Source organism: Scyliorhinus torazame, chromosome 18 (genome assembly GCF_047496885.1).
Source record: "Scyliorhinus torazame isolate Kashiwa2021f chromosome 18, sScyTor2.1, whole genome shotgun sequence".
In the NCBI taxonomy this organism is placed as follows: domain Eukaryota; kingdom Metazoa; phylum Chordata; class Chondrichthyes; order Carcharhiniformes; family Scyliorhinidae; genus Scyliorhinus; species Scyliorhinus torazame.
The window spans coordinates 65,685,515-65,707,196 of NC_092724.1; the positions used below are offsets into that span (position 1 = coordinate 65,685,515).

General features: G+C 61.8%; 1 protein-coding gene across 1 annotated transcript in view; it reads left to right on the top strand.

The window, feature by feature from the left end:
• Positions 1-21,682, top strand: part of LOC140394738 (uncharacterized) — a 56,289-nt gene that overhangs the window by 11,059 nt on the left and 23,548 nt on the right. The gene's annotated exons all lie outside the window — the stretch shown is intronic.

Consider the following 21,682-nt stretch of genomic DNA (forward strand, 5'->3'; position numbering starts at 1 on the left):
CAGTCCCTCCCTCCCCCTCCCCCGCTCCCCGTCCCTCCCTCCCCCACCCCCCTTCCCCGTCCCTCCCTCCCCCTCCCCCGCTCCCTCCCTCCCTCCCCCTCCCCCCTCCCCTCCCTCCCTCCCCTCCCCCCTCCCAGCCCTCCCTCCCCCCTTCCCCCCTCCCCCCTCTCCCCCCTCCCCCTCCCCCCCTCCCCCCTCCCCCCTCCCCCGCCCCCCTTCCCCCCTCCCCCCGCCCCCTCCCCCCTCCCCCTCCCCCTCCCCCTCCCCTTCCCCCTCCCCCTTCCCCCCTCTCCCCCCTTCCCTCCCTCCCCCCTCCTCCCCCTCCCCCCTTCCCTCCCTCCCCCCTTCCCCCTCCCTCCCTCTCCCCCTCCCCCCTCCCTCCCCCCTCCCCCCTTCCCTCCCTCCCCCCTTCCCTCCCTCCCCTCTCCCCCCTCCCCCTTCCCCCCTCCCCCCTTCCCTCCCTCCCCCTTCCCCCCTCCCTCCCTCCCCCCTCCCCCTCCTCCCCCCTCCCCCCTTCCCCCCTCCCCCCTCTCCCCCTCCCCCCTCCCCCCTCCCCCCTTCCCTCCCTCCCCCTTCCCCCCTCCCTCCCTCCCCCCTCCCCCCTTCCCCCTCCCCCCTCTCCCCCCTCCCCCTCTCCCCCTCCCCCCTCCCTCTCCCCCCTCCCCTCTCCCCCTCCCCTCTCCCCCCTTCCCCTCTCCCCCCTTCCCCTCTCCCCCCTCCCCTCTCCCCCCTCCCCTCTCCCCCCTCCCCTCCTCCCCCTCCCTCTCCCCCCTCCCTCTCCCCTTCCCCTCTCCCCCTCCCCTCTCCCCCCTCCCTCCCCTCTCCCCCCTTCCCTCTCCCCCTCCCCTCTCCCCCTTCCCCTCTCCCCCTTCCCCTCTCCCCCCTTCCCCTCTCCCCCTTCCCCCTCCCTCCCTCCCCCTTCCCTCTCCCTCCCTTCCCCTCTCCCCCTCCCTCTCCCCCCTCCCTCCTCCCCTCTCCCCCTCCCTCCCTTCCCCCCTCCCTCTCCCTCCCTCTCTCCCCTCCCTCCCTCTCCCCCCCTCCCTCCCTCTCCCCCCCCCCTCTCTCCCCCTCCCCTCCCTCTCTCCCCCCCCTCCCTCTCTCCCCTCCCTCCTCTCTCCCCCCCTCCCTCCCTCCCTCCCTCCCCTCCTCGCCCCCTCCCTCCCCCACTCGCCCCCTCCCTCCCTCCCTCGCCCCCTCCCTCGCCCCTCCCTCCTCCCTCGCCCCCTCCCTCCCTCCCTCGCCCCCTCCCTCCCTCCCTCGCCCCCTCCCTCCCTCCCTCGCCCCCTCCCTCCCTCCCTCGCCCCCTCCCTCCCTCCCTCGCCCCCTCCCTCCCTCCCTCGCCCCCTCCCTCCCTCCCTCGCCCCCTCCCTCCCTCCCTCGCCCCCTCCCTCCCTCCCTCGCCCCCTCCCTCCCTCCCTCGCCCCCTCCCTCCCTCCCTCGCCCCTCCCTCCCTCCTCGCCCCTCCCTCCCTCCCTCGCCCCTCCCTCCCTCCCTCGCCCCCTCCCTCCCTCCCTCGCCCCCTCCCTCCCTCCCTCGCCCCCTCCCTCCCTCCCTCGCCCCCTCCCTCCCTCCCTCGCCCCCTCCCTCCCTCCCTCGCCCCCTCCCTCCCTCCCTCGCCCCCTCCCTCCCTCCCTCGCCCCCTCCCTCCCTCCCTCGCCCCTCCCTCCCTCCCTCGCCCCCTCCCTCCCTCCCTCGCCCCCTCCCTCCCTCCTCGCCCCCTCCCTCCCTCCCTCGCCCCCTCCCTCCCTCCCTCGCCCCCTCCCTCCCTCCCTCGCCCCTCCCTCCCTCCCTCGCCCCCTCCCTCCCTCCCTCGCCCCCTCCCTCCCTCCCTCGCCCCCTCCCTCCCTCCCTCGCCCCTCCTCCCTCCCTCGCCCCCTCCCTCCCTCCCTCGCCCCCTCCTCCCTCCCTCGCCCCCTCCCTCCCTCCCCTCTCCCCTCCCTCCCTCCCTCGCCCCCTCCCCTCCTCCCTCGCCCCCTCCCTCCCTCCCTCGCCCCCTCCCTCCCTCCCTCGCCCCCTCCCTCCCTCCCTCGCCCCCTCCCTCCCTCCCTCCCTCGCCCCCTCCCTCCCTCCCTCCCTCGCCCCCTCCCTCCCTCCCTCCCTCGCCCCCTCCCTCCCTCCCTCCCTCGCCCCTCCCTCCCTCCCTCGCCCCTCCCTCCCTCCCTCGCCCCTCCCTCCCTCCCTCGCCCCCTCCCTCCCTCCCTCGCCCCTCCCTCCCTCCCTCGCCCCTCCCTCCCTCCCTCGCCCCTCCCTCCCTCCCTCGCCCCTCCCTCCCTCCCTCGCCCCCTCCCTCCCTCCCTCGCCCCCTCCCTCCCCTCCCTCGCCCCCTCCCTCCCTCCCTCGCCCCCTCCCTCCCTCCCTCGCCCCCTCCCTCCCTCCCTCGCCCCCTCCCTCCCTCCCTCCCCCTCCCTCCCCTCCCTCCTCCCCCTCCCCCCCTCCCTCGCCCCCTCCCCCCTCCCTCTCCCCTCCCCCCCTCCCCTCCCCTCCCTCTCTTCCCCACCCCCTCCTCTCCCTCTCCCCCTCCCCTCCCCTCCCCCTCCCCCCCTCTCCCTCCCTCTCCCTCCCTCTCCCCTCTCCTCCCTCTCCCTCCCTCTCCCTCCCTCTCCCTCCCTCTCCCTCTCCCTCCTCCCTCTCCCTCCCCTCTCCCTCCCCTCTCCCTCTCCCCCTCCCCCTCCCTCACTCCCCCTTCCTCCCTCCCTCTCTCCCTCCCCCTCCCTCCCTCCCTCCCCTCTCTCCCCCTCCCTCCCTCCCTCCCTCCCCTCTCTCCCCCTCCCTCCCCCTCCCTCCCTCTCCCCCTCCCCCTCCCTCACTCCCCCTCCCTCCCTCCCCTCTCTCCCTCCCCCTCCCTCCCTCCCCTCTCTCCCCCCTCCCTCCCCTCCTCCCTCCCCTCTCTCCCCCTCCCTCCCTCCCCTCTCTCCCCCTCCCTCCCTCCCCTCTCTCCCCCTCCCTCCCTCCCCTCTCTCCCCCTCCCTCCCCTCCCTCCCTCCCCTCTTCCCCCCCTCCCCTCTTCTCCCCCCCCCTCCCTCCCTCTTCCCCCCCCTCCCTCCCCTCTTCCCCCCCCCTCCCTCCCCTCTTCCCCCCCCTCCCTCCCCTCTTCCCCCCCCTCCCTCCCCTCTTCCCCCCCTCCCTCCCCTCTTCCTCCCCCTCCCTCCCCTCTTCCCCCCCCTCCCCTCCCCTCTCCCCTCCTCCCCCCTCCCTCCCTCCCCCTCCCTCCCTCCCTCCCCCTCCTCCCCCTCCCTCCCCCCTCCCCTCCTCCCCCTCCCTCCCTCCCTCGCCCCCTCCCTCCTCCCTCGCCCCCTCCCTCCCTCCTCCCCCCCTCCCTCCTCCCTCCCCCCTCCCTCCCTCCCTCGCCCCCTCCCTCCCTCCCTCGCCCCCTCCCTCCTCCCTCGCCCCTCCCTCCCTCCCTCGCCCCCTCCCTCCCTCCCTCGCCCCTCCCCCCCTCCCTCGCCTCCCCCCCTCCCCCTCCCCTCACTTCCCCACCCACCTCCTCTCCCCTCCCTCCCCTCGCCCCCCTCCCTCCTCTCCCCTCTCCCCCCTCCCCCCTCTCCCCTCTCCCCCTCCCCCCTCCCCTCTCCCCCCTCCCCTCCCTCTCCCCCCCCCTCCCTCTCCCCCCCCCCTCCCCTCTCCCCCCTCCCTCCCCTCCCCTCTCCCTCCCTCTCCCTCCCCTCTCCCTCCCTCTCCCTCCCTCCCTCTCCCTCCCTCCCTCTCCCTCCCCTCTCCCTCCCCTCTCCCTCCCTCTCCCCCCCCTCTCCCTCCCCTCTCCCTCCCCCTCTCCCTCCCCTCTCCCTCCCCTCTCCCTCCCCTCTCCCTCCCCTCTCCCTCCCCTCTCCCTCCCCTCTCCCTCCCCTCTCCCTCCCCTCCTCCCCCTCCCTCACTCCCCCTCCCTCACTCCCCCTCCCTCCCTCCCCTCTCTCCCTCCCCTCTCTCCCTCCCCCTCCCTCCCTCCCCTCTCTCCCCCTCCCTCCCCTCCCCTCTCTCCCCTCCCTCCCCTCCCTCCCTCCCCTCTCTGCCCTCCCTCCCCTCTCTCCCCCTCCCTCCCCCTCCCTCCTCTCCCCCCCCCCTCCCTCTCCCCCTCCCCCTCCCTCTCCCCCTCCCCCTCCCTCACTCCCCCTCCCTCCCTCCCCTCCCTCCCTCCCTCCCCTCTCTCCCTCCCCCTCCCTCCCCTCTTCCCCCCCTCCCTCTTCCCCCCCCTCCCTCCCCTCTTCCCCTTCCCTCCCCTCCCCTCTCCCTCCTCCCCCTCCCTCCTCCCTCCCCTCCTCCCCCTCCCTCCTCCCTCCCCCTCCTCCCCCTCCCTCCCTCCCTCCCCCTCCTCCCCCACCCTCCCTCCCCCTCCCTCACTCCCTCCCCTCCCTCACTCCCTCCCCCTCCCTCACTCCCTCCCCCTCCCTCACTCCCTCCCCCTCCCTCACTCCCTCCCCCTCCCTCCTCCCTCCCCCTCCCTCACTCCCTCCCCCTCCCTCACTCCCTCCCCCTCCCTCCCCTCCCTCCCCTCTCTCCCCCCTCTCCCCCCCCTCTCCCCCCCCCTCTTCCCCCCCCCCTCCCCCCCCTCCCTCCCCTCTCCCCCCCCCTCCCTCCCCTCTCCCCCCCTCCCTCCCCTCTCCCCCCCTCCCTCCCCTCTCCCCCCCTCCCTCCCCTCCTCCCTCCCCTCTCCCCCCCCTCCCTCCCCCCCCTCTTCCTCCCCCCCCCCTCTTCCTCCCCCCCCCCTCTTCCTCCCCCCTCTTCCCCCCCCTCTTCCCCCCCCCCTCTTCCCCCCCCCCTCTTCCCCCCCCCTCTTGCCCCCCCTCTCTCTCCCCCCTCTTCCCCCCCTCTCTCTCCCCCCCCTCTCCTCTCCCCCCCCTCTCTCTCCCCCCTCTCTCTCTCCCCCCCCCTCTCTCCCCCCCCCCCTCTCTCCCCCCTCTCTCCCCCCCCCTCTCTCCCCCCCCCTCTCTCCCCCCCCTCCCCCCCCTCTCTCCCCCCCCCCTCTCTCCCCCCCCCCTCTCTCCCCCCCCCCCTCTCTCCCCCCCTCTCTCCCCCCCCTCTCTCCCCCCCCTCTCTCCCCCCCCTCTCTCCCCCCCCCCTCTCTCCCCCCCCTCTCTCCCCCCCCCTCTCTCCCCCCCCCCTCTCTCCCCCCCCCTCTTCTCCCCCCCCCCCCCCCCCCCCTCTTCCTCCCCCCCCCTCTTCCCCCCCCCCCCTCTTCCCCCCCCCCTCTTCCCCCCCCCCTCTTCCCCCCCCCCCTCTTCCCCCACCCCTCTTCCCCCCCCCCTCTTCCCCCTCTTCCCCCCCCCCTCTTCCCCCTCTTCCCCCCCCCTTCCCCCCCCTCTTCCCCCCCCCTCTTCCCCCCCTCTTCCCCCCCCTCTTCCCCCCCCCTCTTCCCCCCCCCTCCCCCCCCCTCTTCCCCCCCCCTCTTCCCCCCCCCCTCTTCCCCCCACCTCTTCCCCCCCCCCTCTTCCCCCCCCCCACTCTTCCCCCTCTCTTCCCCCCCCTCTTCTCCCCCCCCTCTTCTCCCCCCTCTTCTCCCCCCCCTCTTCTCCCCCCCCTCTTCCCCCCCTCTTCCCCCCCCTGCCTCCCCTCCCTGCCTTCCCCTCACTGCCTTCCCCCCCTCCCTGCCTTCCCCCCCTCCAGCCTTCCCCCCCCTCCCTGCCTTCCCCCCCCCTCCCTGCCTTCCCCCCCCCTCCCTGCCTTCCCCTCTCCCTCCCTGCCTTCCCCTCCTCCCTCCCTGCCTTCCCCTCTCCCTCCCTGCCCTCCCCCCCCTCCCTGCCTCCCCCCCCTCCCTGCCTTCCCCCCCCTCCCTGCCTCCCCCCCTCCCTCCCTGCCTCCCCTCTCCCTCCTGCCTCCCCTCTCCCTCCTGCCTCCTCCCTCCCCCCCTCCCTGCCCTCCCTCCCCCCCTCCCTGCCTCCTCCCTCCCCCCTCCCTGCCTCCTCCCTCCCCCCCTCCCTGCCTCCTCCCTCCCCCCTCCCCCTCCCCCCTCCCTCTCCCCCTCCCTCCCTCCCTGCCTCCTCCCTCCCTCCCCCTCCCTGCCTCCTCCCTCCCCCCCCTCCCTGCCTCCTCCCTCCCCCCCCTCCCTGCCTCCTCCCTCCCCCCCTCCCTGCCTCTCCCTCCCCCCTCCCTCCTCCTCCCTCCCCCCTCCCTGCCTCCTCCCTCCCCCCTCCCTGCCTCCTCCCTCCCCCCCCTCCCTGCCCCTCCCTCCCCCCCCTCCCTGCCTCCTCCCCCCTCCCTGCCTGCCCCTCTCCTGCCTCGCCTCCCCCCCCCCTGCCTCCCCCCCCCCCCCACTTCCCCAGTCCCTCCCCCACTTCCCCAGTCAGTCCCCCCCCAGTCCCTCCCTTCACCCCCCCCCCCCGCTTCCCCGTCCCTCCCTACCCCCCCCCGCTTCACCCCCACCCCCGCTCCCCAGTCCCTCCCTCCCCTCCCCAGTCCCTCCTCCCCTCCCCCGCTTCCCCAGTCCCTCCCTCCCCCTCCCCCGCTTCCCCGTCCCTCCCTCCCCCCTCCCTCCCTCGCCCCCTTCCCTCCCTCCCCCTCCCCCCTTCCCTCCCTCCCTCGCCCCCTCCCCCTCCCTCCCTCGCCCCCTCCCCTCCCTCCCCCTCGCCCCCTTCCCCTCCCTCCCTCCCCCCTTCCCCTCCCCTTTCCCCCTCCCCCCTTCCCCCCTCCCCCTTCCCCCCTCCCCCTTCCCCCCTCCCCCCTTTCCCCCTCCCCTTCCCCCCTCCCCCCTTTCCCCCTCCCCCTTTCCCCCTCCCCCCTTTCCCCCCTCCCCCTTCCCCCCTCCCCCCTTCCCCCCTCCCCTTCCCCCTCCCCCTTCCCCCCTCCCCCCTTCCCCCTCCCCCTTCCCTCCCCCTCCCCCCTCCCCTCTCCCCCCTCCCTCCCCCTCCCCTCTCCCCCTTCCCCTCTCCCCCTCCCCCTCCCCTCTCCCCCCTCCCCCTCCCCTCTCCCCCCTTCCCTCTCCCCCCTTCCCCTCTCCCCCTTCCCCTCTCCCCCTTCCCTCTCCCCCTCCCCTCTCCCCCTCCCTCTCCCTCCCTCCCTCCCTCTCCCCCCTCCCCTCTCCCCCTCCCTCTCCCCTCCCCTCTCCCCCTCCCTCTCCCCTCCTCCCCCTCCCTCTCTCCCCTCCCTCCCTCTCTCCCCCCCTCCCTCTCCCCCCTCCCTCCCTCCCTCCCCCCTCCCTCTCTCCCCCCTCCCCTCCTCCCTCCCTCCCCTCCCTCCCTCGCCCCCTCCCTCCCTCCCTCGCCCCTCCCTCCCTCCCTCGCCCCCTCCCTCCCTCCCTCGCCCCCTCCCTCCCTCCCTCGCCCCTCCCTCCCTCCCTCGCCCCTCCCTCCCCTCCCTCCCTCCCTCCCTCCCCTCCCTCCCTCCCTCCCTCCTCCTCGCCCCTCCCTCCCTCCCTCGCCCCCTCCCTCCCTCCCTCGCCCCCTCCCTCCCTCCCTCGCCCCCTCCCTCCCTCCCTCGCCCCTCCCTCCCTCCCTCGCCCCTCCCTCCCTCCCTCCCTCGCCCCCTCCCTCCCTCCCTCGCCCCCTCCCTCCCTCCCTCGCCCTCCTCCCTCCTCGCCCCCTCCCTCCCTCCCTCGCCCCCTCCCTCCCTCCCTCGCCCCTCCCTCCCTCCCTCGCCCCCTCCCTCCCTCCCTCGCCCCCTCCCTCCCTCCCTCGCCCCCTCCCTCCCCTCCCTCGCCCCCTCCCTCCCTCCCTCGCCCCCTCCCTCCCTCCCTCGCCCCTCCCTCCCTCCCTCGCCCCCTCCCTCCCTCCCTCGCCCCCTCCCTCCCTCCCTCGCCCCTCCCTCCCTCCCTCGCCCCCTCCCTCCCTCCCTCGCCCCCTCCCTCCCTCCCTCGCCCCTCCTCCCTCCTCGCCCCCTCCTCCCTCCCTCGCCCCTCCCTCCCTCCCTCGCCCCCTCCCTCCCTCCCTCGCCCTCCTCCCCCTCCCCTCCCTCCCTCCTCGCCCCCTCCCTCCCTCCCTCGCCCCCTCCCTCCCTCCCTCGCCCCTCCCTCCCTCCCTCGCCCCCTCCCTCCCTCCCTCGCCCCTCCCCTCCCTCCCTCGCCCCTCCCTCCCTCCCTCTCCCTCCCTCTCCCCCTCCCTCCCTCCTCGCCCCTCCCTCCCTCCCTCGCCCCCTCCCTCCCTCCCTCGCCCCCTCCCTCCTCCCTCGCCCCCTCTCCCTCCCTCCCCCTCCCTCCCTCCCTCTCCCCCTCCCTCCCTCCCCTCTCCCCCTCCTCCCTCCCCTCCCTCTCCCTCCCTCCCTCTCCCCCTCCTCTCCCTCTCCCCTCCCTCCCCTCCCTCTCCCTCCTCTCCCTCCCTCCCTCCCTCTCCCTCCCCTCCCTCCCTCCCTCCTCCCTCCTCTCCCTCCCTCCCTCCCTCCCTCCCCTCTCCCTCCCTCCCTCCCCTCTCCCTCCCTCTCCCCTCCCCCCTCCCTCCCTCCCCCTCCCCTCCCTCCCCTCTCTCCCCTCCCTCCCTCCCTCCTCCCCCTCTCCCTCCCCTCCCTCTCCCCCTCCCTCCCTCCCTCTCCCTCTCTCCCTCCTCCCTCCCCTCCCTCCCTCTCCCTCCCTCCCCTCCCTCCCCCTCCCTCCCTCCCCCTCCCTCCCTCCCTCTCCCCCCCCTCCCTCCCTCCTCCCCTCCCTCCCTCCCCTCTCCCCCTCCCTCCCTCCCTCTCCCCCTCCCTCCCTCCCTCCTCCCTCCTCCCCCTCCCTCCCTCCCTCCCCCTCCCTCTCCCCTCCTCCCCCCCTCCCCCTCTCCCCCTCCTCCCTCCCTCCCCTCCCCCCTCCCTCCTCTCCCCCCCCTCCCTCCCTCTCCCTCCCTCTCCCCTCTCCCTCCCCCTCCCTCTCCTCCCTCTCCCCTCCCTCTCCCTCTCCCCTCCCTCCCTCCCCCTCCCTCCCTCCCTCCCCCTCCTCCCTCCCTCCCCCTCCCTCTCCCTCCCTCCTCCCTCCCTCTCCCCCTCCCTCCCTCCCTCCCTCCCCTCTCCCTCCCTCCCTCCCTCCCTCCCCTCCCTCCCTCCCTCCCTCCCTCCCTCCCTCTCCCTCCCTCCTCCCTCCCTCTCCCTCCCCTCCCTCCCTCCCTCCCTCCCCTCCCTCCTCTCCCTCCCCTCCCTCCCCTCCCTCCCCCTCCCCTCCCTCCCCTCCCTCCCTCTCCCCCTCCCCCCTCCCTCTCCCCTCCCCCCTCCCTCCCCCTCCCCTCTCTCCCCTCCCTCCCTCTCTCCCCTCCCTCCCTCCCTCCTCTCCCTCCCCCTCCCTCTCCCCTCCCTCCCTCTCCCCCTCCCTCCTCCCTCCCCCTCCCTCACTCCCCCTCCCTCCCTCCCCCTCCCTCCCTCCCTCCCCTCTCTCCCTCCCCCTCCCTCCCCTCTCCCCCTCCCCTCTCTCCCCCCCCCCTCCCTCCCCTCCCTTCCCTCCCTCCCCTCCTCCCTCCCTCCCTCCCTCCCCTCCTCCCTCCCTCCCTCCTCCCTCCCTCCCCCCCTCCCTCCCCTCCTCCTCCCTCCCCCTCACTCCCTCCCCTCCCTCACTCCCTCCCCCTCCTCTCCCTCCCCCTCCTCACTCCCTCCCCCTCTCCTCCCCTCCCACTCCCTCCCTCCCCTCCCTCCCCCTCCCTCCCCCTCCCTCCCCTCTCTCCCCCCCTCTCTCCCCCCTCTCCCCCCCCCTCTCCCCCCCCCCTCTCCCCCCCCCCTCTCTCCCCCCCCCTCTCCCCCCCCCTCTCCCCCCCCCTCTCTCCCCCCCCCTCTCTCCCCCCCCCCTCTCCCCCCCCCCTCTCTCCCCCCCCCTCTCCCCCCCCTCTCTCCCCCCCCCCTCTCTCCCCCCCCCCTCTCTCCCCCCCCTCTCTCCCCCCCCCCTCTCTCCCCCCCCCTCTCTCCCCCCCCTCTCTCCCCCCCCTCTCTCCCCCCCCTCTCTCCCCCCCCTCTCCCCCCCTCTCTCCCCCCCCTCTCTCCCCCCCCCCTCTCTCCCCCCCCTCTCTCCCCCCCCCTCTCTCCCCCCCCCTCTCTCCCCCCCCTCTCTCCCCCCCCTCTCTCCCCCCCCCTCTCTCCCCCCCCCCTCTCTCCCCCCCCCCTCTCCCCCCCCCCCTCTCCCCCCCCCCTCTCTCCCCCCCCTCTCTCCCCCCCCTCTCTCCCCCCCCCTCTCTCCCCCCCCTCTCTCCCCCCCCTCTCTCCCCCCCCTCTCTCCCCCCCCCTCTCTCCCCCCCCTCTCTCCCCCCCCCCTCTCCCCCCCCCTCTCCCCCCCCCCCTCTCCCCCCCCCCTCTCCCCCCCCCCCCTCTCCCCCCCCCCTCTCTCCCCCCCCCTCTCCCCCCCCCCTCTCTCCCCCCCCCTCTCCCCCCCCTCTCTCCCCCCCCCTCTCTCCCCCCCCTCTCTCCCCCCCCCTCTCTCCCCCCCCTCTCTCCCCCCCCTCTCTCCCCCCCCCTCTCCCCCCCCCTCTCTCCCCCCCCCCTCTCCCCCCCCCTCTCTCCCCCCCCCTCTCCCCCCCCCCCTCTCCCCCCCCCTCTCTCCCCCCCCCCTCTCCCCCCCCCTCTCCCCCCCCCCCTCTCTCCCCCCCCCTCTCTCCCCCCCCCCTCTCTCCCCCCCCCTCTCTCCCCCCCCCCTCTCTCCCCCCCCCTCTCTCCCCCCCCCTCTCCCCCCCCCCTCTCTCCCCCCCCCTCTCTCCCCCCCCCCTCTCTCCCCCCCCCTCTCTCCCCCCCCTCTCTCCCCCCCCCTCTCTCCCCCCCCTCTCCCCCCCCCTCTCTCTCTCCCCCCCCTCTCTCCCCCCCCCTCTCTCCCCCCCCCTCTCTCCCCCCCCCTCTCTCCCCCCCCCTCTCCCCCCCCCCTCTCCCCCCCCCCTCTCTCCCCCCCCCTCTCCCCCCCCCCTCTCTCCCCCCCCCCTCTCTCCCCCCCTCTCTCCTCCCCCTCTCTCCCCCCCCTCTCTCCCCCCCCCTCTCTCCCCCCCCTCTCTCCCCCCCCTCTCTCTCCCCCCCCCCTCTCTCCCCCCCCCCTCTCTCCCCCCCCCTCTCTCCCCCCCCTCTCCCCCCCCCCTCTCTCTCTCCCCCCCTCTCTCCCCCCCCTCTCTCCCCCCCCTCTCTCCCCCCCCCTCTCTCCCCCCCCCCTCTCCCCCCCCCCCTCTCCCCCCCCCCCCTCTCTCCCCCCCCCCTCTCTCCCCCCCCTCTCTCCCCCCCCCTCTCTCCCCCCCCCTCTCTCCCCCCCCCTCTCTCCCCCCCCTCTCCCCCCCCCTCTCTCCCCCCCCCCTCTCTCCCCCCCCTCTCTCCCCCCCCCTCTCTCTCCCCCCCTCTCTCCCCCCTCCCTCTCTCCCCCCCCTCTCTCCCCCCCCCTCTCTCTCCCCCCCCCCTCTCTCTCCCCCCCCCTCTCCCCCCCCCCTCTCTCCCCCCCCTCTCTCTCCCCCCCCCCCTCTCTCCCCCCCCCTCTCCCCCCCCCCTCTCTCCCCCCCCCCTCTCTCCCCCCCCCCTCTCTCCCCCCCCCCTCTCCCCCCCCCCTCTCCCCCCCCCCTCTCCCCCCCCCCTCTCTCCCCCCCTCTCTCCCCCCCCTCTCTCCCCCCCCCTCTCTCCCCCCCCCCTCTCTCCCCCCCCCCTCTCTCCCCCCCCTCTCTCCCCCCCCCTCTCCCCCCCCCTCTCTCCCCCCCCCCTCTCTCCCCCCCCTCTCTCCCCCCCCTCTCTCCCCCCCTCTCTTTCCCCCCCCTCTCTTTCCCCCCCCCTCTCTCCTCCCCCCCTTCTCCCCGCCCCCTCGCTGCCGCCTCCCCGCCCCCTCGCCGCCGCCTCCCCGCCCCCTCGCCGCCGCCTCCCCGCCCCCTCGCCGCCGCCCCCTCGCTGCCGCCTCCCCGCCCCCCCAGGAGTATAAAGTCTCTTGGAAGTTTGAAGGAACATTTTAAGGAATTATTTACTGTTGCAATATTTTCTGAGTTATCTTTGAAGTGAGGGGTGTTAAAAGATCCAATGTTTATTTAAGATGTTGAGTTCATGGAATAAACAGTATTTTGTGTTTAAAAACCCACTTGTCCATTATTAATCCCGCACCTAGGGAACAAGCCATGTGCTGGGAAAAGCAACAAATTCATTAAAGGGAGAGGTTGGTTGAACTCCATGACACATCTTGGGGTTCTGAAAACGCCTCGCCCATACCACTTCTATCTGGTGTTTTTAACTACATAATTCACCTCACTTAATTTCCTTTCAATCTGATACGGTCCACAAAACCTTGCTTTTAAAGGCTCACCTACCACTGGTAACAACACTAAAACTTTATCCCCACTGGCAAAACTACGAACTTTGGATTTCTTGTCCGCTACCCGTTTTATCACATTTTGTGCAACTTTCAAATGTTTAGCCAATTCACCTGCTCTATTTAATCGTTCCCTAAAATTTGACACGTAATTCAATTGTGTAATTTCCGATTTCTCACCCAACAATTTTTCCTTAATCAATTTAAGTGGTCCTCTTAACTCATGACCAAAAATTAGTTCAAAAGGATTACATTTGGTAGACTCATTAGATGCATCCCTAATTGCAAACAATACGAATGGGATTCCTTTATCCCAATCCTCTGGATAATCTTGACAATATGCCCACAGCATTGTCTTTAATGTCTGATGCCACCTTTCTAATGCTCCCTGCAATTCTGGATGGTACGCAGTTGATTTAAATTGTTTTATTCCTAAGCTATCCATAACTTCTTTGAATAACTTTGAAGTAAAATTCAATCCTTGATCCGATTGTATTTCTGTGGGTAGTCCATATCTAGTAAAGAATTTAAGTAACTCCTCCACAATCCTTTTAGCTGTAATATTACATGCTTGAATGGTCTCTGGAAACCTGGTAGACACATCCATTATAGTCAAAAGATATTGATTCCCACTTTTTGTTTCAGGACGCCGTCCTACGCAATCAATTTAGGACCCTTGTAAAAGGTTCCTCAAATGCTGGAATGGGTATTAGGGGCGCTGGTTTTATCATTGCTTGAGGTTTCCCTATCACTTGATATGTGTGACATGATTGACAAAATTTAACTACATCTTTATGTCGTCCAGGACAATAAAAATGTTTCTGGATTTTAGCTTGAATTTTCCTTATCCCCAAATGACCTCCCACTGGTACCTCGTGCAACTCGCAACACCTCCTTTCTATACCCTACCGGCAATACTACTTGATGAACGTCTGCCCACTTTTCATCCGCCTGCATATGTACAGATCTCCATTTTCTCATCAAGACATCATTTTTACGGTAATAAAGCACTCTGGTATACTCTCAGATTCCTCTTCCGTATATGCTTTCTGATATAGCCATATCTTTCTGTTGCAACTCCGCCAATTTTCCTGAACTAAAAATATCCACCTCATCCTCCACCTGTTCTTGTTCTTTTTCAACCATCTGATCAAAAATAGTTTCTGATAATTGCAATTCAACTTCATCTTCACTCTTTGATTTCTCCTCTTGTCTTAACTTGTGACTTTGCGACTTTGTTACAACACAGTCCAGAAACATCCCAGGATATTCGTCCTTCAACACTTCAGTTGTCTGATTTTCCACTGGTTTATCAACCACAGTCGGCATCACTCCCACCTGTGATCCAACTATGTCATTACCCAAGATAAACTATCTTGTCCAGGAATACTAAACTATCTTGTCCAGGAATACAGTTTATCTATTACTCCTACTACCACTTCACCACTCTTCACTGGACTTTCCAACCTTACCTTATATAATGGAATGCTACTCCTCATCCTGAATTCCACCTATCACCATCTTTTCTGGCAACATTTTTCCCAAGCTACATAATTCCTCATCTCTTACCATTAAAGATTGACTAGCCCCTGTATCTCTTAAAATTGTGACTTGACCTCCTGATACACATGAGTAAACTTTACCCACACAAGTAAATTCTTTAAAGACATTTGGCACCTTCTTAATAATTGCTTCTTGAACAGGCTGTACAATAGTTTGCACCTCCTTCGATTGCCTTGGGCTTTCCTTTACCACTCTAACAAATCCCACTGTCTTATCCTGTTTTACCACATCAGCCTTTCCAGTGCTTTTCTTCAACCACCAACACTTTGACTTTACACGGCCTAGTTTATTACTGTGAAAACATTTGAAACTTTTCATTCTTTTCCACCCTCCTGGATTTCCTTTTTAATCTGAGGTACACTCTCTTTATTGTCTCCCATCAGATCACCTTTACCTTTACCACTTGAGTATTTCTCATGTCCCCAGTTTCTATCCCTCACCAGCTGAAACTGATGTCGGAAACCAATCTTTGATTTATGAACTAATTCATAATCATCTGCCATTTCTGCTGCTAATCTCACAGTTTTAACCCTCTTGTTCTTCCACATGAGTTCTCACTACATCAGGAATTGAATTTGTAAACTCCTCCAAAAGTACAATTTCTGAGAGCTTCATCTGTTTGTTCTATTTTCAAAGCCCTTATCCACCTTTCAAAATTACTCTGTTTGAGCCTTTCAAACTCCATGTATGTTTGACCAAATTCTTTCCTTAAATTTCTAAACCTTTTGTCTGTAAGCTTCAGGCACTGGCTCATATGCACTTACGATGGATTTCTTCACCTCGTCATACGTCCCAGATATCTCCTCCGGTAGTGATGCAAACATTTCACTAGCCCTACCTACCAGCTTTGTTTGAATCAGTAATACCCACATGTCCTGTGGCCATTGCATTTGTTTAACTACCTTCTCAAATGAAATGAAAAAGGCTTCTCCCTCCTTCTCGTCAAACCTTGGCGATGCTTGGACATATTTAAATAGATCCCCACCACGTCTTCGACTATGACGCTCTGTCTCATTATCCTCATCCATCTCCTCCAACTGTATGTGTCTCTTTACGTCTGCCAATTTTAACTGTTTCAGTTTCCGAAGTTCAAACTCTTTTTCCCTTTCCCCTCTATCTCTTTCTTTGTTTCTTTCTTCTCTTTCTTTCTTTGTTTCTTTCTTCTCTCTCCTTTCCTTTTTCCTCTCTATCTCTTTCCTTTTCCTTTCATTGCATATTCAAGCCGCTTTAATTCTTTTTCACGAAAAAGAATTAAAGCAACTTGAACATGTTCAATTTGCTTAATCTGCAACTGGAGCTTTGCCATATCTAATGAGTCAGAATGTATCACAGGCAAACTTAAATGCGCAGATACCGTGTTAAGTACCTCATCTTTTTGTATTTTGCTAGGCAGTGTTAACTGCAATGCTTTTGCTAAACATACAGTCTGTTTTTAGTCTCTGTCAGTAAGGTGTCACGTGTCACCGCGTCCACCCCCAAAATCTTCTGAGCCTCCGAAAGAGCTGTTCACAACATTCCCCCCACTTAAACTAAAATACCACACCGGAAAAGCAACAATCCTTCACTGTCTTTAAGTTCACAAAAGCCAATCCAATAGATAGACTTTTATCCCCCTCGAGCCCCCAATTGTTATGGGCGAGGTGTTTTCAGAACCCCAAAATGTATCATGGAGTAGAACCAACACCCCCCCGCCCCCTCCCCCTTTTTGGATTGTTAGCTTTTGAACACGGCTTGTTCCCCGGATGTGGTATTGCAATTATGAACACGTGGTTTTTAAAACAAAACATTGTTTATCCCATGAACTCAAATTAACCTTTTAAATAAACATTGGATGTCTTAGTACCCCTTACTTCAAAGATAACCCCGAAAATAATACAACACTAAATGATTCCTCAAAATGTTCCTTTAATCATCCAAAAGACTTCACCTTCAAAAACAGACATGAGGTTACATTCAATATATTTATAGTCTTTGGATTTGCAGACATCAACAGACCAGTTCTGTGTTTTCTTCTTGCAGCTCTCAGCAAAACACAGACACTCCCAGGTTTCTCCTCAAACTGAAACTAAAATCTTCAAAATGGCTGAGCTAAAGCCCAGCTCCACCCACGCTTTGACATCACTTCATTTCTTTTTTTAAAACAATTTTTAACACAATTTTTCTCCCTTACAAACAATAACCCCCCCCCCCCCCCCCCCAATCGTAACAACAACAAAAAACGAGAAATCGCGCAGAGCAAGATATATACATGGCAAAATGATATATTTACACAGCTTTGTACACTGGCCCTCACCCGTACGTGCCAGTTTCCCCAACCCTTCATGTTATCTCTTGCTCATCCATCCTCCCAGGCAGTCCCCCCTTTTCCTCCCTCCCCCCCCCCCCCCCCCTCCACAAGGTTGCTGCTGCTGCTGACCGACCTTCCTCTAACGCTCTGCGAGATAGTCTAGGAACGGTTGCCACCGCCTGCAGAACCCCTGCGCGGACCCTCTCCAGGCGAACTTAATCCTCTCCAACTTTATGAACCCAGCCATATCATTTCTCCAGGTTGGGGGGCTTCGCCTCCTCCCACATTAGCAAGATCCTTCGCCGGGCTACTAGGGACGCAAAGGCCAGAATGCCGGCCTCTTTCGCCTCCTGCACTCCCGGTTCGTCCAATACTCCAAATATTGCTAGCCCCCAGCTTGGCTTGACCCGGACTTTCACCACCTGAGATATTGCTCCCGCCACTCCTCTCCAGAACCCCTCCAGTGCCGGGCATGACCAAAACATATGGACATGGTTCGCCAGGCTCCCTGAGCACCTTCCACATCTGTCCTCTTCCCCAAAGAACCTACTCAACCTCGCCGCCGTCAAGTGTGCTCTGTGGACCGCCTTAAATTGTATCAGGCTGAGCCTGGCACACGAGGAGGAGGAATTAACCCTACCTAGGGCATCAGCCCACAGACCTTCCTCGATCTCCTCCTCCCATTTACTCTTCAACCAGCGCTTCCCCCTCTTCTTTCAGCTCCTGGTGTATTTCCGACACCTTGCCCTCCCCGACCCATACACCCAACATCACCCTATCTTGAACTTCTTGTGCCGGGAGCAATGGGAATTCCCTCACCTGTCGCCTCACAAAAGCCCTCACCTGCATGTATCTAAAGGCATTTCCCGGGGGTAACTCAAATTTTTCCTCCAGTGCCCCTAGGCTCGCAAACGTCCCGTCGATGAACAGGTCCCCCATTCTTCCAATCCCCGCCCGATGCCAGCTCTGGAACCCCCCCGTCCATCTTCCCCGGGACAAACTGGTGGTTACCCTTGATCGGGGACCACACCGATGCTCCCATTGCACCCCAGTGCCGATTCCACTGGCCCCAGATCCTTAGCATTGCTGCCACCACCGGGCTCGTGGTGTACTTTGTCGGCGAGAGTGGCAGCGCCCCCAGGCTCGCCTGGGATCACCAACGCCCCCAGGCTCGTTCCTTTACAGGACGCCATCGCCATCCTCGTCCATGCTGCCCCCTCTCCCTCCATAACCCACTTGCGGATCATCGCCACATTTGCTGCCCAGTAGTAACTCCCCAGGTTTGGCAGCGCCAACCCTCCTCGGTCCCTACTGCGTTCCCAGAACCCTCTCCTTACGCTCGGGGGTCTTATTCGCCCACACAAACCCCATAATACTCCTGCCTACTCTCTTAAAAACGGCCTTGGTGATCACGATGGGAAGGCACTGAAACACAAACAGAAACCTCGGAAGGACCACCATTTTGACCGACTGCACTCTACCCGCCAGCGAGAGCGGGAACATGTCCCATCTTTTGAAATCCTCCTCCATTTGCTCCACCAACCTCATCAGATTCAGTTTATGTAGGGTCCCCCAACTCCTGGCTATCTGGATCCCCAGATACCGAAAGCTCCCCTCCGCCCTCCTCAGCGGTAGGTCCCCTATCCCTCTTTCTTGGTCCCCCGTCTGTAATACAAAGAGCTCACTCTTCCCTACATTGAGCTTATAGCCCGAAAACTCCCTTAAAGTCTGCATGACCTCCACCATCCCCTCCATTGGATCCGCCACGTACAGCAACAGGTCATCCGCATATAGCGACACCCGATGCTCTTCTACCCCTCGGATCACCCCCGCCATTTATTAGACTCCCTCAATGACATGGCGAATTGTTCGATCGCCAATGCGAACAACAGCGGGGGGACGGGGCACCCCTGCCTCTTCCCTCGGTACAGTCGAAAGTACTCCGACCTCCGCCGGTTCGTCACTACACTCTCCATCGGGGCTCTGTAAAGGAGCTTAACCCAATTGATAAACCCTACCCCGAACCCAAACCTACGCAGCACCTCCCAGAGGTACTCCCACTCTACTCGGTCAAAGGCCTTCTCCGCGTCTATAGCTGCCACTATCTCCGCCTCTCCCTCCTCCGTTGGCATCATTATCACGTTTAAGAGCCGCCGCACATTGGTGTTTAGTTACCCTCCCTTTACAAATCCCGTCTGGTCCTCATTAATTACCCCCGGGACAGAGTCCTCGATCCTCGTGGCCAGCTCTTTTGCCAGCAGCTTTGCATCCACATTGAGGAGCGAGATCGGCCTGTACGATCCACATTGCAGTGGATCGTACATTCCTGTAGAACTCCACCGGGAATCCGTCCGGTCCCGGGGCCTTCCCCGCCTGCATGCTCCCCAAACCCTTGCTCAGCTCCTCCAACCCAATTGGTGCCCCCAAACCAGCCACCTCTTGCTCCTCCACCCTCGGGAATCTCAGCTGATCTAGGAATCATCTCATCCCCTTTTCCCCCGCTGGGGGCTGGGATCTGTACAGCTCTTCATAAAAGGCCTTGAATACCTCGTTTATTTTCGTCGCACTCCGAACCCTGGCTCCCCTTCCATCTTTGACTCCCCCTATTTCCCTCGCTGCCATCCTCTTACGGAGCTGGTGTGCCAGCATCCAACTAGCCTTTTCCCCATACTCATAGGTCGCCCCCTGTGCTTTCCTCCACTGTGCCTCCGCCTTCTCTGTGGTCAACAGGTCAAACTCCGTCTGGAGCCGTCGTCTTTCCCCAAGTAATTTTTCCTCCGGGGCCTCTGCGTATCTCCTGTCCACTCTCAAAATCTCCCCCACTAACCTCTCCCTTTCCATACTGTAGAAGCCAAGTATTTCAAATACAACTAGTATAGGTAAAAGATAGCTGTTTAAGCATAAATGTTGAGCCCCAGTTTTAAATACCCATTTATACAGCATAATTCACTTTTACTGAAGTCTGTTGTTCTGGCAAATGCATATTTTCAAGATAATGACACTGTCTTGTGCTAATTGTCAAGGTCAAGGGATTGAATACACAGCACCATTGTTCACAATGCAGATAACAGCTGGGTCAGAAAAGCTGATGTTGCACATTGAAGATGGACGGCTTGCCATCAAATCAAATGTGTTTGAGTCTAACCCAAACCAATTAGGATTATATTGGGGTGTAATTAGATGACTTAAGACAGATATGAAAGTGTATAACTGAAAAGTTTCTCCCGGCCATTTTAGGTTAGGTTAGGTTGGGTTAGGTTAGGTTAGGTTGGGTTTTGTTGTCTTTGTGAGTATTGTCTTTGTAGCTTAAGTTTTGTCTTTCTGTTAGTTTAGTCAGTTTTTGCCTTTGATTCTAGTCTCCATTTTAGTTTATGTCTTTTGGGGGTTTTGTCAGTTTAACAGTCTGTGTCAGTGATGTTAGTCCACTTTTGACTTTGAGTTTGAGTTTAGCTGAAGATTAGCTCTCTCTCTCTCTTCATGTTTCATTGCCAGACTTTGACCTTTAAAAAGTTACTTTCGAGCTGTCTGCCTAAGCAAAGAAAGATAATGTCTGTAATTCTCTGAAAGCTTCGAACTGTCTACGAATTTCCTTTTAAATGACTTTCAAATTGTAATCAAGCGACTACAAATAAAACAATTCTTTTTGGCACCTGAGGAGTTTATACTGCAAATTTCTGCTGAGTTCCAGTATTCGCAAAGTGCTACTGATAACCGAATAGCAGAGATGATATAAATTCCTTCAACTTTACACAGTCGAATAATACAAGGAATCAAACAACTTAACACCGTCTACAAATAGTACAAATCTTACAACTTGTCGTATTGCGCCAGGACTTGATTCATCAACTAAGCTTCCCCCAAACCTGGCGTGGTTCGACAGGTTAAGATTCCTATAAATTTAAGATTCTTTCATTTTGGCGTAGTCGGTTCCTTTTAATTGGCGAGCCAGCCAGGAGTCGAACCTAGAATCTTCTGATTACAAGTTATTCCCTTAAATTATAGTTTCTTTCATTTTGGCGTAGTCAGGCAGTGGGGGGGGGAGTACTGAGGACGACCTTCGGAGGCCCAGGTGACGACGGAAAGCTTCGAAGATAATCGGAGGAGGTTGGGAACCTTCGGGAAGCTTCGGAGATAATCGGAGGAGGCCCAGAAGACAGCCGGAACCCACGGCTAGACTGGGGTAAGAAATATCTTTTTCACCCATTAAAAGTCTTAAAGCCGCATCAATCAGTACTTCGACCCTTGAAAAGAACATTTTTTATAGACTGTGTTAAATAAATCAAGTGCCAGTCGGTCGGTCAGACTATCAGACGTGACTGGAAGATGAGTCACTGCAGTAACTAAAATAAAACGTCAGTCAGCGATCAAGAAAAGTTCTGGCTGATCCTAATCAAAGTGTAGATTCAGAGCCTTTAGCAGACAGAAAATTACTCCTCACTACATCCAAGGGGGGTGCTGGAATACCAGATGTTTCTGTTGAAGATATGTTGGGGGATTGTAGATCTTTCACTCGTAGACATTTTAACCTATGTGAAACCTCAAAAAATTGAATCAAAGTATGATATCCCCAGAGGACAGTGGTCCTTCAATAATATCAAGAGAGCATGGGGAAAATGCACACGATTACACGGTGCAGAACGTGTAAAATGGTCCCTGGTAATTACGGGACAGATACACAGTCAGCAAGAGATCATTGTTAAAAATAAAAGTGATCATCAGCTTCAGTCCACTAAAGACCAACTAAGTGCAGTTCTTGAAGATTTGCAAGATGCAAAATCCAAACTTGAGCATTATGATGAAATTAGAACAGATTTGCAAAATAAAACCTCTGAACTCCAGCAGTTAAATGTTCAAATCGCAGAATTTCAAAATCAAGTTTTTAAAGTGGAGTCAGAATTCCAAAATCAAGTTTTTAAAATGGAGTCAAAATACCAACAGCTGCAATTAAATACTGAACGAAGTGATGATGAGTATAGGTCTACTAAAAGGCAATTAATTACAGTTGTTGAAGAATTGCAAGATGCAAAATCCAAACTTGAAACAGATTTGCAAGATGCAAAATCCAAACTTGAGCATTCTGATGAAATTGAAACAGAATTGCAAGTTGCAAAATCCAAACTTGAGCATTATGATGAAATTAGAACAGATTTGCAAAACAACCTCTGAACTCCAGCAATTTCAAATCCAAGTTTTTAAAGTGGAGTCAAAATACCAACAGTTGCAATTAACTACTGAGCGAAGCGATGATGAGTATAGGTCCACTAAAAAACAATTAATTACAGTTGTTGAAGAATTGCAAGATGCAAAATCCAAACTTGAAACAGATTTGCAAGATGCAAAATCCAAACTTTAGCATTCTGATGAAATTAAAACAGATTTGCAAGATGCAAAATCCAAACTTGAGCATTCTGATGAAATTAAAACAGAATTGCAAGATGCAAAATCCAAACTTGAGCATTATGATGAAATTAAAACAGATTTGCAAGTTGCAAAATCCAAACTTGAGCATTATGATGAAATTAAAACAGAATTGCAAGATGCAAAATCCAAACTTGAAACAGAATTGCAAGTTGCAAAATCCAAACTTGAGCATTATGATGAAATTAAAACAGAATTGCAAGATGCAAAATCCAAACTTGAAACAGAACTGCAAGATGCAAAATCCAAACTTGAGCATTATGATGAAATTAAAACAGATTTACGAG